General features: G+C 38.2%; 1 protein-coding gene and 1 pseudogene across 5 annotated transcripts in view; one reads left to right on the forward strand and one right to left on the reverse strand.

Moving 5' to 3' along the window:
* Nucleotides 1-14,853, reverse strand: part of OSBPL8 (oxysterol binding protein like 8) — a 216,489-nt gene that overhangs the window by 170,386 nt on the left and 31,250 nt on the right. The window lies entirely within an intron of this gene.
* On the forward strand, nt 4-3,295 carry LOC140712782 (large ribosomal subunit protein uL29 pseudogene; annotated as a pseudogene).

A 14,853-nucleotide genomic window follows, 5' to 3' on the forward strand; every position in this document is an offset into this window, starting at 1 on the left:
ATTTTTCTAGGAAAGTGAAAAGTACAGTACAGAACATTAACCAAGTAGTATATAACTGTGATATAAAACTAGACAAGGACATTTGAAGACAGAGAAATTATAATTCATTGCTGAAAGTCAAAATCCTAAACAGAATAGATAAAGACCAAATCTGGTGACATATAAAACAGAGCACCAACATATCAGGTTTGGTTTATCCATTCAAAAAAATATATATTAATCGATATAACTGAGTACATTTAATAAAGAAGTTTATATGTTCATTGTAATAGACAACGAAAAAACATTTCATACAACTTATACCCACTTATGATAAAAACTCTTAGCAAACTGAATAGAAGGAAATCTCTCTAATCAAAACCTACAGAACACATCACTCAGTGGTGAAATATTCAAAGTTTTCTCTTTGTGACAAGGTATCCTATTAATATTTCCATTCAACCTCATACAAGAGATCTTAACCAGTGTGATACAGTAAGAAAAAATAAAAACTATAAGGATTAAAAATGGGGGTGGGAAGCTATCTATATCTACAGATAATGTAATTTTACATAAAATATCCAAAAGGATATGCAGATTATTAGAATTAATAAGTGTGAATAGCAAGATTACTGCATATAAAGGTCAATATACAAAAATCAACCGCATGCATATGCAATGGCTCATGTAATCCCAGCACTTAGGGAAGCAGAGGCAGCAGGACCACCTGAGCCCAGGAGTTTGAGACCAGCCTGGGCAACAGAGTGAGAAATCCTTCTCCACAAAAAGAAAAAAAAAAAATCAACAACACTCCTATGTATCAGTGACGGTCAGAAAATGATTTTTAAAAGATAAATTTATAATTACACAAAAAAGTACCAAATACTTAGATATAAATCTAATAGAAATGTGAAAAACTTCTGCAAGACAAAAAGCTATAAAATATTAATTAAAAAATTAAAGTTCTAAATAAATAGAGCAATATACTATGGTCTAGAATGAATTTTTTTAATGTCTATTTTTCTCAAATTAATTTATATATTCAGCAAAGTTAAAATCAAAATCTCAACAGACATTTTGGTAACTAGACACATTGATTTTATAATTAAGACATAAATGTAAGTGTCCAGAGTATCTCTCAATAGATTTTGAAAAAGAAGCATAACATAGGAGGACTTTGTATAAAGCTACAGTAATGAAGACAGTATGATACAGACTAAATATATTCAAACATCAAAAGAACAAAGAGTCTAGAAACAAACCTACAATATGTATGAACACTTGAATTTATGAAGTAGCATAGATAATGGAAGAAAATAATGCTTTCAATAAACTAAGTCAATTAAGTATCCATATAAAAGGGAAAAAAAACAAAGTTCTCCCTCACAGTATACACAGAAACCAAGTCCAGTTGGATTACATATCTAAACGTGAAAGGCAAAACACAACTTTAAAAGGATATAGGAGAATATCCAAATAACCCTGGAGTATGAAACGATTTCTTAAACAGAAAGCACTAACCGTTAAGAACAAAAACTGATAAGGAGATTGACTAATTAAAAGGGACTTCCATTTATCAAAAGACATCATAAAGTCAGTGAAAAAGCAAACAGCAGTGTGGAAGAGAGTGGCCACAGTTATAACAGAAACATAATCAGATTATTTAAAATTCGTATATATCAGTAAGACATATGGTTTGGTTTTGGTTCTGATTCTGACTTGGCTTAAATTGCTTGACGAACAGGTGAGCCTTTAACACCACTTTGGTTTTAGTTTTTATTTTGATTTAGTGTGAATTAGATGAGTGAGTGACCTTTTACCCTTTCCTTCTTGTAGTGTGAATGCTGTTTTGTCTCAAGAGAAAAATAGGTCAGACACAAAGTAAGCCCACTCCGCTAGGAACTGTGTTAAAAAATTTCAAAAAGAAAAAAGGAAAGTCATCAAATTATCAAAACTTACTCTACTAAGTGCATGTTACAGAACCTTAAGAAATGTTTTGCAGGAAATTATAGAGTTACGTTAATCCCTTAGAGGTGAAGATCTCTGTGTGAATTAGAACTGCCCTCTTTTGGTGTAGGATGGCCCACCAAAGGAACTATAGACAAGGAACAATTGGCCATGTATTTAAGGTGGTGACAGGGGTTGGAGGACAGCCAGCGTACCTAGATCAAATTCCTTTATATTGACTCAAGGTTAAATATAGACAAAACCAGCATAAATTTAGCCCTGTTTAACAGCTTCTTGCAAAAAAGCCAAAAGTAAAAGTAAGAGCAGCTTCACCAGTAGACACACAGAGTTTAAAAAGGGAGTCCCAGAAACAAAGCAAGAGAAGCCAGTTTTGCAGGAGCCGCCAGAGATAACAGAAATTCTTTCTCCATATGTCCCAGCCTACTCCGCTTTACCGAGGCCAACACCCCCTCAGAAACGAGATTCAGGAGCTAACACGCCCCAGGTCTCACCTCGAAGGGGAGGATCAGAGCCTCCAGAGGCCAAGGAAGAAAGTCAACATAGTCAAGTGCGCCGTCTCAGATCTGGTCTTGCTGGAGCTATGCAAATGCCTCTTAGGGAGACGCTAGGACTATATACTGATTCTCAGTAGCCTCAGGGTTAAATGGGGTGTAAAGCCGGAATGCTTTATAGAGTCTCTTATAAAACTGACTTAGGCTTTTGTCAGCTCCTTGAAGCATTCCTGGAATCTTTTTTTGTATTACTTGCTTTTTTCTACCAACTCTTAGCCTCTGCAGAAGTGCTTCTCAGGCTGTGCAGCAATGGCCAAGATCAAAGCTGAAGATCTTCGCAGGAAGGAGGAGGAGGAGTTGCTGAAACAGCTGGACGACCTGAAGGTGGAACTGTCCCAGCTACGCGTCGCCAAAGTGACAGGCGGTGCGGCCTCCAAGCTCTCTAAGATAGGAGTCATCCGCAAATCCATCCCCCGTGTTCTCACAGTTATTAACCAGACTCAGAAAGAAAACCTCAGGAAATTCTACAAGGGCAAGAAGTACAAGCCCCTGGACCTGCGGCCTAAGACGACAGCGCCATGCGCCACAGGCTCAACAAGCATGAGGAGAACCTGAAGACCAAGAAGCAGCAGCGGAAGGAGCGGTTGTACCCGCTGCGGCAGTACGTGGTCAAGGCCTGAGTGGCCCATTGTCAATGAAGCACAGCTGGCTGAGAAAAAAAAAAAAAAGTGCTTCTTGGTACCTCTGCAAACGCTGAAGCTGAGTTGCATTCTCTGGGTGTTTTTTTCCCCTTTTTCCTAGAGTTTAACAGGCTCTTTTCTTTATATAATTTTCCATGCATAGACTAGTCAGCTGCTGGTGTGACTAGAGCAGGGCTTGTTGTCTCCTCAAGCTTCAGCCGTGCGTAGACTGTTCAGCCTCCGGAGTGACCAGAACAGGGCTGTTGTCCTCACCCAATAGAAAAAGTGAGGAAAAGACTTGAACAGGCTTTTCATAAAAGAGGATACTCACGTGGCCAATAAGCACAGAAAACAGCGCTCTGAAACCATAGAGATACTAGTACAAACCCACGAAAATGACTGAAATTAACAAGACTTACAATACCAAGGTTGGTAAACATAGAAGAAGAATAAAAACTCACACAGTGATGTCTGGGAGTAGCAAGTTAGTACAATCACTTTGGGAAAACCGTTTGGCCCACCAGGTCCTACCTCCAACATTGGAGATCACAATGTGGAGGGCACAAACATCTAAACCATATCATTCTGCTGGTGCCACAAACCTCATGTCCTACTCACACTGCAAAATACAATCATCCCTCCCCAATAGTCTCCCAAAGTCTTAAGTCATGTCAACGTCAACTCAATCAAAAGTCCAAAGTCTCATCCAAGACTCAAGTCAAATTCCTTCCACCTATGAGCCTGTAAAATCAAAACAAGTAACCTGATACATCAAAACAAGATACATTGGTGGTTCAGGTATTAATCGGCCAAAAGAAAGAGGCAACAGGCCACAAGCAAGTCCAAAACCCAGCAGGGCAGACGTTAAACCTTAAACTCCAATATAATCCTTGACTTCATGTCCAGCAACCTTGTGTGAGGGGTGGGCTCCCAAGGCCTTGGGCAGCTCCACCCCTGTGGCTTTGCAGGGTACAGCTCCCACGGCTGCTCTCACACGTTGGACCTGAGTGCCGGACCTGAGTGCCTGCAGTTTTTCTAGGCTCAGGGTACAAGTTAACAGTAGATCTACCATTCTGGTGTCTGGAGGGTAGTGGCCCACTTTCCATAGTTCCACTAGGCAGTGCCCTAGAGGGAACTCTGTGTGGGAACTCCAACCCCACATTTCCCCTCCACACTGCCCTAATAGAGGTTCTCTGTGAGGACTCCACCCCTGAGGCAGGCTTAGCCTGGGCACCCAGGCTTTCTCATACATCCTCTGAAATCTAGGGGGAAGCTGCCAAGCATCCTTCGTACTTGCCCTCTTAACACCACGTGGAAGCCACTAAAGCTTATGTCTTGCACCCTCCAGAGAAGCAGCCCAAGCTGTACCTGGACCTTTTGAGCCAAGACTGGGGCTGGAGCTGGAGCAGCTAGGATGTGGGAGGAGTGTCCTGATGCTGAGCAGGACAGTGGCACCCTGGGCCAGGTCCCTGAAATCATTCTTCCCTTCTAGGCCTCTGGGCCTGTGATGGGAGAGGCTGCTTCTAAGATCTCTGGAAAAGGCTTCCAAGGTCTTTTTCCCATTGTCTTAGATATTAGCACTTGGTTCCCTTTTGGTCATGCTAATCGCTCTAGCAAGTGATTGCTCCACTGGCTGCTTGGATTCTTTCTCTATCACAGGGCCAAACTCCAAATTTTCCAAATTTTTATGCTCTGCTACCCTTTTAAATAAGTTCCATCTTTAAGTCATTTCTTTGTTCCTGTACTTCATCACAGGCTGTTAGAAGCAGCCAAGCCATGCTTTGAATGCTGAGAAATATTTTCCACCAGATACCCTAAGTCATCACTCTTAAGTTCGACCTTCCACAGAACCCTAGGATTTGGCCACAATGCAGTCAAGCTCTTTGCTAGGTTGCAGAAGGGTGACCTTTACTCCAATTCCCATCAAGTTCCTCATTTCCATCTAAGAACTCATCAGGCTAGTCTTCACTGTCCATATTTCTATCAGTATTTGGGTCACAACCGTTTATCCAGTCTCTAAGAAATTCCAAACTTTCCCTCGTCGTCTTGTCTTCTTCTGAGCCCACCAAACACTTCCAATCACAGCCCGTTACCCAGTTCCAAAGCTACTTCCACATCTTCAGGTATCTTTACAGCAATGCCCCATTCCTCAGTACCAATTTTTTGTATTAGACTGTTCTTGCAGTGCTATAAATACATATCTGAATCTGGGTAATTTATAAAGAAAATATGTTTATTTTGGCTCATGGTTCCGCAGGCTGTACAGGAAGAATGGTGACCACATCTGCTTTTGGTGAGGGCCTCGGGAAGGTTACATCATGGGGAAGGCAAAGCGGAGCAGCATATCACATGGTGAGTAAGGGAATGGGGTTAGAGGGAATGTCCCAGACTCTTTTAAACAACCAAATCTGCATGAACTGAGCAAGAACTCACTCATCACCAAGGAGATGGTGCTAAGCCATTCACGAGGAATCTGCCCCCGTGATCCAATCACTTTCTACCAGACTCCACTTCCAACACTGGGAATCACATTTCAACATGAGATTTGGAGGGTACAAACATCCAAACCATATCAGCACAGAAGGAGCTTATTTAGTAAAACCACCAGAAACAAGAACAGCAGTTTCCCCTCTCACCTACCTCCCACAAACCGTCCTATAAAATATCTCAGAGACCAGAGATTATAACAACTTTGAATAAAAGGCTACAAGACCCAAAATAATGGTAACTTAATTGTTTTGAAAGCTTTGTTACAAATTTGCATAAATACTCTAAATGCCTTTAAGTGAATGAATGAACCTAAAAATGTATATTGATATCACACTAGTTATTTAAAAAAAAAAAAAAAAAGAAACAAGAGCATATGGATTCTATTTCTTATCTAGTGCAGTTCTTTCTTCCTTTGCACGCGAAGTACTTCTAGTACAGAACTGGTCACACTGTATTTCTAAATATTTATCTATCTGCCTCCCCTCATTAGATCCAAGGCTACACGATGAAAATCAGTTTACACAAATTAATGTGAGCCTGGTATGTGTCAAGCACTACATTACTTTATGGAGAATCAAAGTGTACAACACACACATGATTTATGACCTCCATGGACCTTACATAAGGTTACAGGATGCTTCTCATAGGAAGTGATGTTTAAGTTGAGACCTAAAGGTTAACTGGCAGTTAGCTAAACAAAGTATGGCAAGAAACACATCCCAAGCAGAGAATACAAGTAAGTCATAAGGTGGGAGGTCGCTCCTATATTCTTTATTTCCACTAGCACTACACATTGCATAGTAAATATATTCCATTAGTGATAATGAGATGATGGGAAAAAGTGTGACAAGATGGAGGAATGAAAGAAAAAAAAAATTAAGTCAATATAGGAGCAGGCCTATTATATCCAAGGTTCTGTGTTTTAGATTGACAATTCACACTTAAATATGCTATTTAATTAGGCCTTTATAAAAATGAAAAATAACCACCAACCAAGGGTCCACCCAGTAGCTGCTTCCCATGACACTCTAAAGTATTGTGGAAGAGAAGCAATTTCAGCAGGTAAAATTTTGACATTCCTCTGCTCTACAAGAAAGTGCTCAAAAGAATAATGTATCAGATAGAAAGAGCAAAGTATTTATTTCCATCACCTTACTTATCCAGCCATTTTCTTCCTAAAAGCACTTCTTGTATTTTAAGAATCCAACAGCAAGGTCCAAATCTTTCTTACACCCACTAACTCATCACTCAGCATAGTGTGAATAATAATACTCTCAACTGTTCAAAACACATACCTTGGGTTTTCACAACAGTCAAAACCCAATTCCTAATTATACAAACATATTGTGACTATAAAGGGACGTAAATAACAAGACTAATGTTTCTCTCTAGCAAAGTAAGTGTATTAAAAAGTGATGTATGCTCTGTGGAGAAACTGGAACTTGTGTGCCCTGCAGGTGGGAATGTAAAATGGTACAGCCACGTGGAAAACAGTATGACGGTTCCTCAAAAGATTAAAGAACAGAATTACTAGATGATCCAGCAATTCCACTTCTAGGTAAGCAAACAAAAGAACTGAAAGTAGAGTCTTGAAGAGATATTTGTAAACCCATGTTCACAGCAGAATTATTCATAGTAACTAAAATGTGGAAGGAACCCATAAACAAGTGAATGCGTAAGCAAAATGTGGTATACACATACAATGGAATATTGTTCAGCCTTTAAAAGGAAGGAAATTCTGACATATGCTACACCATCAATGGACATTGAGGACATTATGCTAAATGAAATAAGCCAGTCACAAAAAGGCAAATACTCTATGATTCCACTTTTATGATGTCTCTACAACAGCCAAAATTGTAGAGACAGAAAGTAGAATGATGATCGCCAGGGGACAGGAAGAGGGGAGAATGGACAGTTATTGTTTAATGGACATATAGTTTCAATTCTGCAAGATAAAGAGTTCTGGAAATGGATGATACTGATGTTTGTACAATATAAATATACATAATACCAATGAACTTTACATTGAAGAATGGTTAAGATGATTTAAGATGATTTATTTTACCATAATAAAATAATTGGGAAAAAAAGTAAAATTTTTCTGTCTAGAAATACACAATTAGAGATCAGATTGAGGACGTATCAACTTGCCTCAAACACAACAAATTGGTCTGGTGCCATTCAGAATGAAATCAATTATAACGCTGCGATCCCCTTCCATGATGTGCTGGTTATTCACATTGAGTCACTTAAAATTAATGATCTCATCTCATTTGTGAATAAATGAACCTGTCTTTCCTTCTAATAGGTTAATCTTTGAAGTAAACTAGACTACAAGAACAACTCATGAATTAACTAGTTCTAGAACTCAAAGTTTTAAAAGAGAAAAAAGGTGCTTCAATAAAATCCAAAAAATGAAAAAACAAAAAGTCATATGGTACTATGGTTTAGATATGGTTTGTCTGTCCCTACCAAATCTCATTTTGAAATTTGATCCCTAGTGGGGTAGTGCTGATAGGTGGCCCCAGTGGGAGGTCTTAGGATCATGGGGACAGATTCCTCATGAATATCTTGGTGCCATTCTCTCAGTAGTCAGTTCTCACTCTGGGAAGATGGAATGAGTTCTCAAGGGAACAAGTCAGTTCCCAGTAAAGTGTGTTGCTATAAAGCCAGGACACCCTTTAGGTTTGGTATCTCTTCACATGTGCCTGCTTTCCCTTTGACCTTCTCTGTCATTTCTGATGTGGCACCAAAGCTCTCACCAGAAGCTGAGCAGATGTCAATGCCATGCTTCTTGTACAGCCTGAAGGATAATGAACTAAACAAACCAAATCTTTTCTCTATAAATCACCAAGCCTCAAGTATTCTTTTATAGCAACACAAAATGAACTAAGACATATAACAGATAGACAAGGTCCTAAGCCAGTAGTATTTAAAGTACTAAAACATAGCAAATTCCTATCTTTATTTATTTATTTAGAGGTAAGATGTCACTGCCACCCAGATTGGAGTGCAATGGCATGATCTCAGCTCACCGTGAATGAGCTCAAGTGATCCTCCTACCTCAGCCCGCCAAGTAGCTGCGACTACAAGTGCATACCACCACGCCTGACTAATTTTTGTATTTTTTGTAGGGACGGGGTCTTGCCCTGTTTCCCCGACTAGTCTTTAACTCCTGGGATAAAGTGATCTGTCCGCCTCAGCTTCCCAAAGTGATAGGATTACAGACATGAGCCACCATGCCCAGCCTGGTTCCTATCTAGAATTTCCAGTAAGAAATTGTTATTTCTACTGTGTTAACCAGTATTATCTGCTCAAAAATTAACCATAAACTTATTTTTATATTTTTTAGAGGAAAACAAAATTTAAAGGGCAGTAAGGAAGGAGAGTTTACTGTTTTGTTCTTTCCACATTTCTAAAGTATTCCTCTTCCCTGAAACCAAAGCTAATGGAAGAATAGGGTAGAGTTCACAGAGAACGTAGCAGCTATCCATAGAGTCAAAGGGAAAATTTAGGGCCCTTAAACAACAGGTATTTTATAAAAAGCCAATTCCTCACTGCTATGAACTTGAATATTTATGTCATCTCCAGTATTTGTGTCTTCTCCAAGATTCACATGTTGAAATCCTAATCAATCCCCAATGTGATGACATGTGGAGATAGGGCCTTGGGGAGGTAATCATGTCATGAGGGTGGAGCACTCATGCTGGGATTAGTGCCCTTATAAGAAGAGATACAAAAGAGCTTGTTTCCCCTCTCGGTTTCCACCATGTGAGGACTCAGCAAGATGATAACTGTCTGCAAGCCAGGAAGAGGGCCCTCACTGGAACCTGACCATGCTGGCACCCTGCTCTCAGACTTTCCAACCCCCAGAAACGTAGAAAATAAATGTGTTGTTTAAGCCATCTAGTCTATAGTATTTTGTTACAGCAGCCCAAGCAGACTTAGACATCCATGTACTCACTTCCAAGAAAAAGAAAACTTAAATAGCATTAAAGGCCAATATAACTCTTCATTTAACTCAAAAAAAAAACAAAGAAATCATGAATATCACAAATCTCAATGGCAAAGCATAACTTCACTTTAAAAGACTACTATGACTATAAAACAATATGGAAAACAGATTATACGTTAACTCTTTTAGAAAATGAAATACAGTATATAAGTACTGTGAATTAGAATCATTTAAAGTACATACATAAACAACAAAGAATGGAGGAAAGAGAAAAAATGGCACTAAGGTGAATAAATCCTTTAATATGTTGTTAACAGACTGTTCTCATAATGAACAAAATTGGAGATAAATAAGATATAGGAATAAAAATGTCCACAGGCACCAAACTATAATCCTAAATTAAAAACTGTCTATGAAAGCAATATAATAGCAGGCACAAAAATTTCATAGAAAAACTATGTACAAATTTAAGTCTTCAGAAGATTATAAGTTATTTGTTACGAGGTGATAATTTCAACTCTGCTGGCCTTTTAGCACCCTATAACTACCGACAGTACAACTAAAATTTTAACTAGGAAAACCAAATAAGAGTAGTAAGAGCAATTAAATTTTTTTTTAAATGGCCGGGCCTTTCCCAAATGCTTTCCATACACCATCACTGATCTTCACACAAATCTTGAAAAATGGGTATAATAATTGGAAAGTGCTGCTTTTGTTTTGAAAACACAGAAAGGACAACCTGGTATTATACACTTCCTGATACAAAGTATATACCACTGTGAAATTTTTTTTGGCAAAAAGAAAAAAGAAAAGAAAACAATTCATATCAATACTAGAGAGGTAATTACTTTTCTTTTTCTTTTTTTTGAGACAGAGTCTTGCTTTGTTGCCCAGGCTGGAGTGTAGTGGCACAATCCTGGCTCACTGCAATCTCCGCCTCCCAGGTTCAAGTGATTCTCCTGCCTCAGCCCCCCAAGTAGCTGGGATTACAGGTGCACACTACCACGCCCAGCTAATTTTTTTATTTTCAGTAGAGACGTGGTTTCATCATGTTGGCCAGACTGGTCTCGAACTCCTGACCTTAGGTGATCTGCCTGCCTTGGCCTCCCAAAGTGCTGGGATTACAAGCGTGAGCCACTGCACCCAGCCATAATGACAATTTTAAAAAACACATGGTGATCAATTTGCAAACTCCAGGCTGTGGTAAACTACAAAACAACTAGGCTTCTTTAACAAATAAACACAAAGGGGGGTAAAAACAGGCGAAACCTATGGCTTAAAAGATACTTGAGAGGCATACTAACCACTGAGGTGTATAGACCTTGTTTGAATCCTGATACAAATAAATTTTTAAAAATTTCTCAATCAGAATTATTTGAACATATGCTGGATATTTTATGTCATTAAGAAATTTTCCTGATATTTTAGAGGATAATATTTATACAGAGTTTATATATGAAAAAGAGTAAACAGAAAAATATACACATAAAGTAACACAATCTCTGAAAGTCCTTTTAAAAAAGTGAGGAAAAGGAGTATGCGATGTTTTTACCAGATATTTATTTGACATGACCATTACTTATGTAATAAGTCAAAGAATGTTCAAAACTAAATGTGAGATTAATTACTGGTGTGTGACACAGAATATATGTAATTTGGGGGAAGAGTAATATTCAGTATGCATAAATGGTAACACTGTAGATAGACATGCTCTGAACAACTGACAATTGATTTATCTGAACTTTAAAACGTCTACTCTCAAATTGGGGGGAAAAAACTTATGACCACAACAAAATTAACTGCAGATCAAATATTACAAATATTTTAACTTCAAATTATTGGAGAGAGGAACTGAAAATTGAATATTTATCTAATACATGAAGAAATAACTTATCTTTGAGGGAGCATAAAAAATAAAAATGTCCCCAAATGTAATAACATTTTAAACATTTACAAAAATAAAAACAAAAGGAAAACTACAAAGGTAAAAACTGTAATGTACAAAGAATCCACTCAATTATGTAAGATATTAAGACTTCATTTATTTCACTGAACTAATATTTTTGAATACCTACTACGTGCCAACCATTGTTCTAGGTGCTTATCCTTGAAGGGAGAGTTACTACAAAGGAGCACAGGAAAGTCTACTGGGGTGCTGGAAATAGTCTACATCTTCACTTGTGGTTACTTGGATACACACATAGGTAAGAGCTGTGGACTTCAGTGTAAGTTGTACATGAAAAGTTCATTTGTGTTGCTTTCCATTTCTGCTAACTGTTCTTATACACACTACTTCAATTTTAATTCACAGAACCTTGAAACAAATTTCTACATAGAGTACTACATTTATTATGACAGACGTTTTAAACAATCCAGGAGGAGAAAACAGATGTATACATTTAAAAAAATGTTTCCATTAATAGAAAATAATTGTATCAGTGGGTTCTATTTATTGATATATAGCACAAAAGTATTAATTGAACGCTTTTCAAATGTTTATTTCTCCATCAGCCACATACTTTATGCCGCCAGTTATGAATTTAATGATTTTCTCCCATATCAACATTTCTCAGTAGTCAGTGTACCAAATTCATAACTTTTGCTATGCACTACTAGCACAGTTACTTAATTTTTTTTACTGGCCTTTAACTTTGATTAGCCTCAACTAATAAAATCCATTAATTACTGGCTTAAGCCAAAAGTTGCATATTTTCTAATATATGATATATAACTGTAAAAATTACAAATGTTCATCAATGTACTAAAGTCATTTCATACAACCACACTGTCTCATCCTCATGAAATATACATCCTCAAGTCATTCACTTTTCCGGTCCTGATGTAGCATGAGGAGATACACAAATATTATAGTTGCTATCAGTAAATCTTTTTTTTTTTTTTTTTTTTTTTTGAGACAGGGTCTCCCTCTGTCACCCAGGCTAGTGCAGTGGCACAATCTCGGCTCACTGCAACCTCCGCCACCCGGGTTCCAGCAATTCTCCTGCCTCAGCCTCCCAAGTAGCTGGAATTACAGGCGTGCACCACCATGCCCAGTTAATTTTTGTATTTTTATAGAGACAGGGTTTCACCATGTTGGCCAGGCTGGTCTCCAACTCCTGACCTCAGGTGATCCACTCTCTTGGCCTCCCAAAAGGCTGGGATTACAGGTGCAAGCCACCACACCCGGCCAGTAAATCTCATTTTTAAGTCCATAGCTCTATTGAGAACTAGTTGTGGACCACTTTACATCTCTGGACCTCGGTTTCCTCATAAGTAAAATTATGAGGCTAAAATATCAATTATTGAGACTCCTTAAAATTCTAATATTGTACAATCTAACAGCCAGCAGTTTTACCTTCTATCTATATACTGCTGACATAATCACTGAAATGCAAAAGAATAGGTATATGGTACCACCCCAACTTTAAGGTCCATATTAGGACCTGTCTTTAGAGTAATAAATTAAGGAGGGTGGTGGGCTGGGTTTAGGGGGAAGCAACATGAGGCAACGTACAATAATCACAACCGATCAATAAAGTACATTAATTACAGTTTTCTAAGGTTTTTCAACTTCAATTAAAATATTTTTATCCTACCTAAACAGCAGAAATTCAGTTCTTCAAAAGAAAAATCAGTTCAAGTAGGAAACCAAAACAATATGTTAAATATTTTATTACAATTGAAATACACATATATCTCCAAATCTTTTGATGGAAGGCCTTATCATTGAGTATAAATCTGTCAACTAGAATTACTTATCTTCCTTGCTTAAACCACAGCTATAATACATGGGTCTGAGAGCTCTACGGGTAGTTCTTTAAAGTGAAGCAAAATTTAAAACATTTGTAAAGCCATCAGTTTGGAGAATCCTACATGTTCTAAATACTTTCCTAGCTTTTCTAGTTATCTAAATTATCTTATCTATACCAAGGCAAGCCCAGGGAAATGCCTACAAAAAACAGTGAGTTGCAATACAGAAGAGTCCTGAGCTTAGGGAACCCAAATATTTTATAATGGACAGCAAGAATGACTGCCTTTTCTTTTCCTAAGGAGGAAAACACTATCATTATCTTCCAAGGCTGCTCACTAGATAAACATTCTTGAAAAGACAGTCTAAAGTAACAGGCAGTCACTGCTTTACTTATAAGTTATGCAGAAAGGCAAGAAATCAATAAAGAGTTGTCTTCCAATTGTCTGTTTATCCCTGTCTACTTAACTGCTACCAAATACAAACCCCTGTAGCATTTCGCCTTTTAATATATAAGTATTATTGTTGGCCAGGCATGGTGGCTCACACCTGTAATCCCAGCACTTTGGGAAGCCTAGGCAGGCGGATCACAAGGTCAGGAGTTCAAGCCAGCCTGACCAACACGGTGAAATCCCATCTCTATTAAAAATACAAAAATTAGCTGGGCATGGTGGCGCATGCCTCTAATCTCAGCTACTCAGGATGCTGAGGCAGGAGTACTGCTTGAACTGGGACCCAGGAGGAGGAGGCTACAGTGAGCCAAGATCATGCCACTGCATTCCAGGCTGGGCTACAGAGCAAGACTCCATCTCTTAAAAAAAAAAGAAAAAGAAAAAAAAGGAGTATTATTAATAACAGAAGATGAAATTATGATTCACAAGCCATTTCTAAGAAACTTCACTCTTGTAAATGACAGTTAGTTGTAATTAGAATTTTTTCTATGTGCTTTTAGACAATGTGAACAATCCTTTTATAAATAAATCATGCCTTGTCGAATCCAGTCTTAATAACCAAATGCTTCTGCAATGAAGTTAATCATCACCCGAAACGCTTCGGAAATTAAACGAATCAAGTGAGTACTGTAGAAAGGGTACATCCTAAAAGTAAAAGATAGTTGTCGCATCAACATAGAAAGTCAAAAAAGACAAGGAAGTGTAATAGAATTTCACACACACACACACACACACACACACACACACACACAAAACGATACAGCTACAGCTATAGATATAGATAGCTACTAGGGAAGGCTGAGGTGGGACGATCACTTGAGCCCAGAAGACAGAGGTTGCGATGAGCTATAAAGGCACCACTACACTCCAGCCTGGGCAACAGAGGGAGACTCTGTCTCAAAAAAAATAAAAATAAGTAAAGTACAGCAACTTTAAAATTCCATCACATTTTTCACTTCTCCCAACCTCCTCTCAAGTTATAACACAATCTTATGCCAGAATGAACTAAGGAGACCAAAGTCCAAAACAGGGGTAGTGTGGTCTACCTCTGAAAAAGCAGTAAGAAGTTATTATGTCACTACTTCAT

The sequence above is a fragment of the Chlorocebus sabaeus genome, chromosome 11 (assembly GCF_047675955.1).
Source record: "Chlorocebus sabaeus isolate Y175 chromosome 11, mChlSab1.0.hap1, whole genome shotgun sequence".
NCBI lineage: Eukaryota > Metazoa > Chordata > Mammalia > Primates > Cercopithecidae > Chlorocebus > Chlorocebus sabaeus.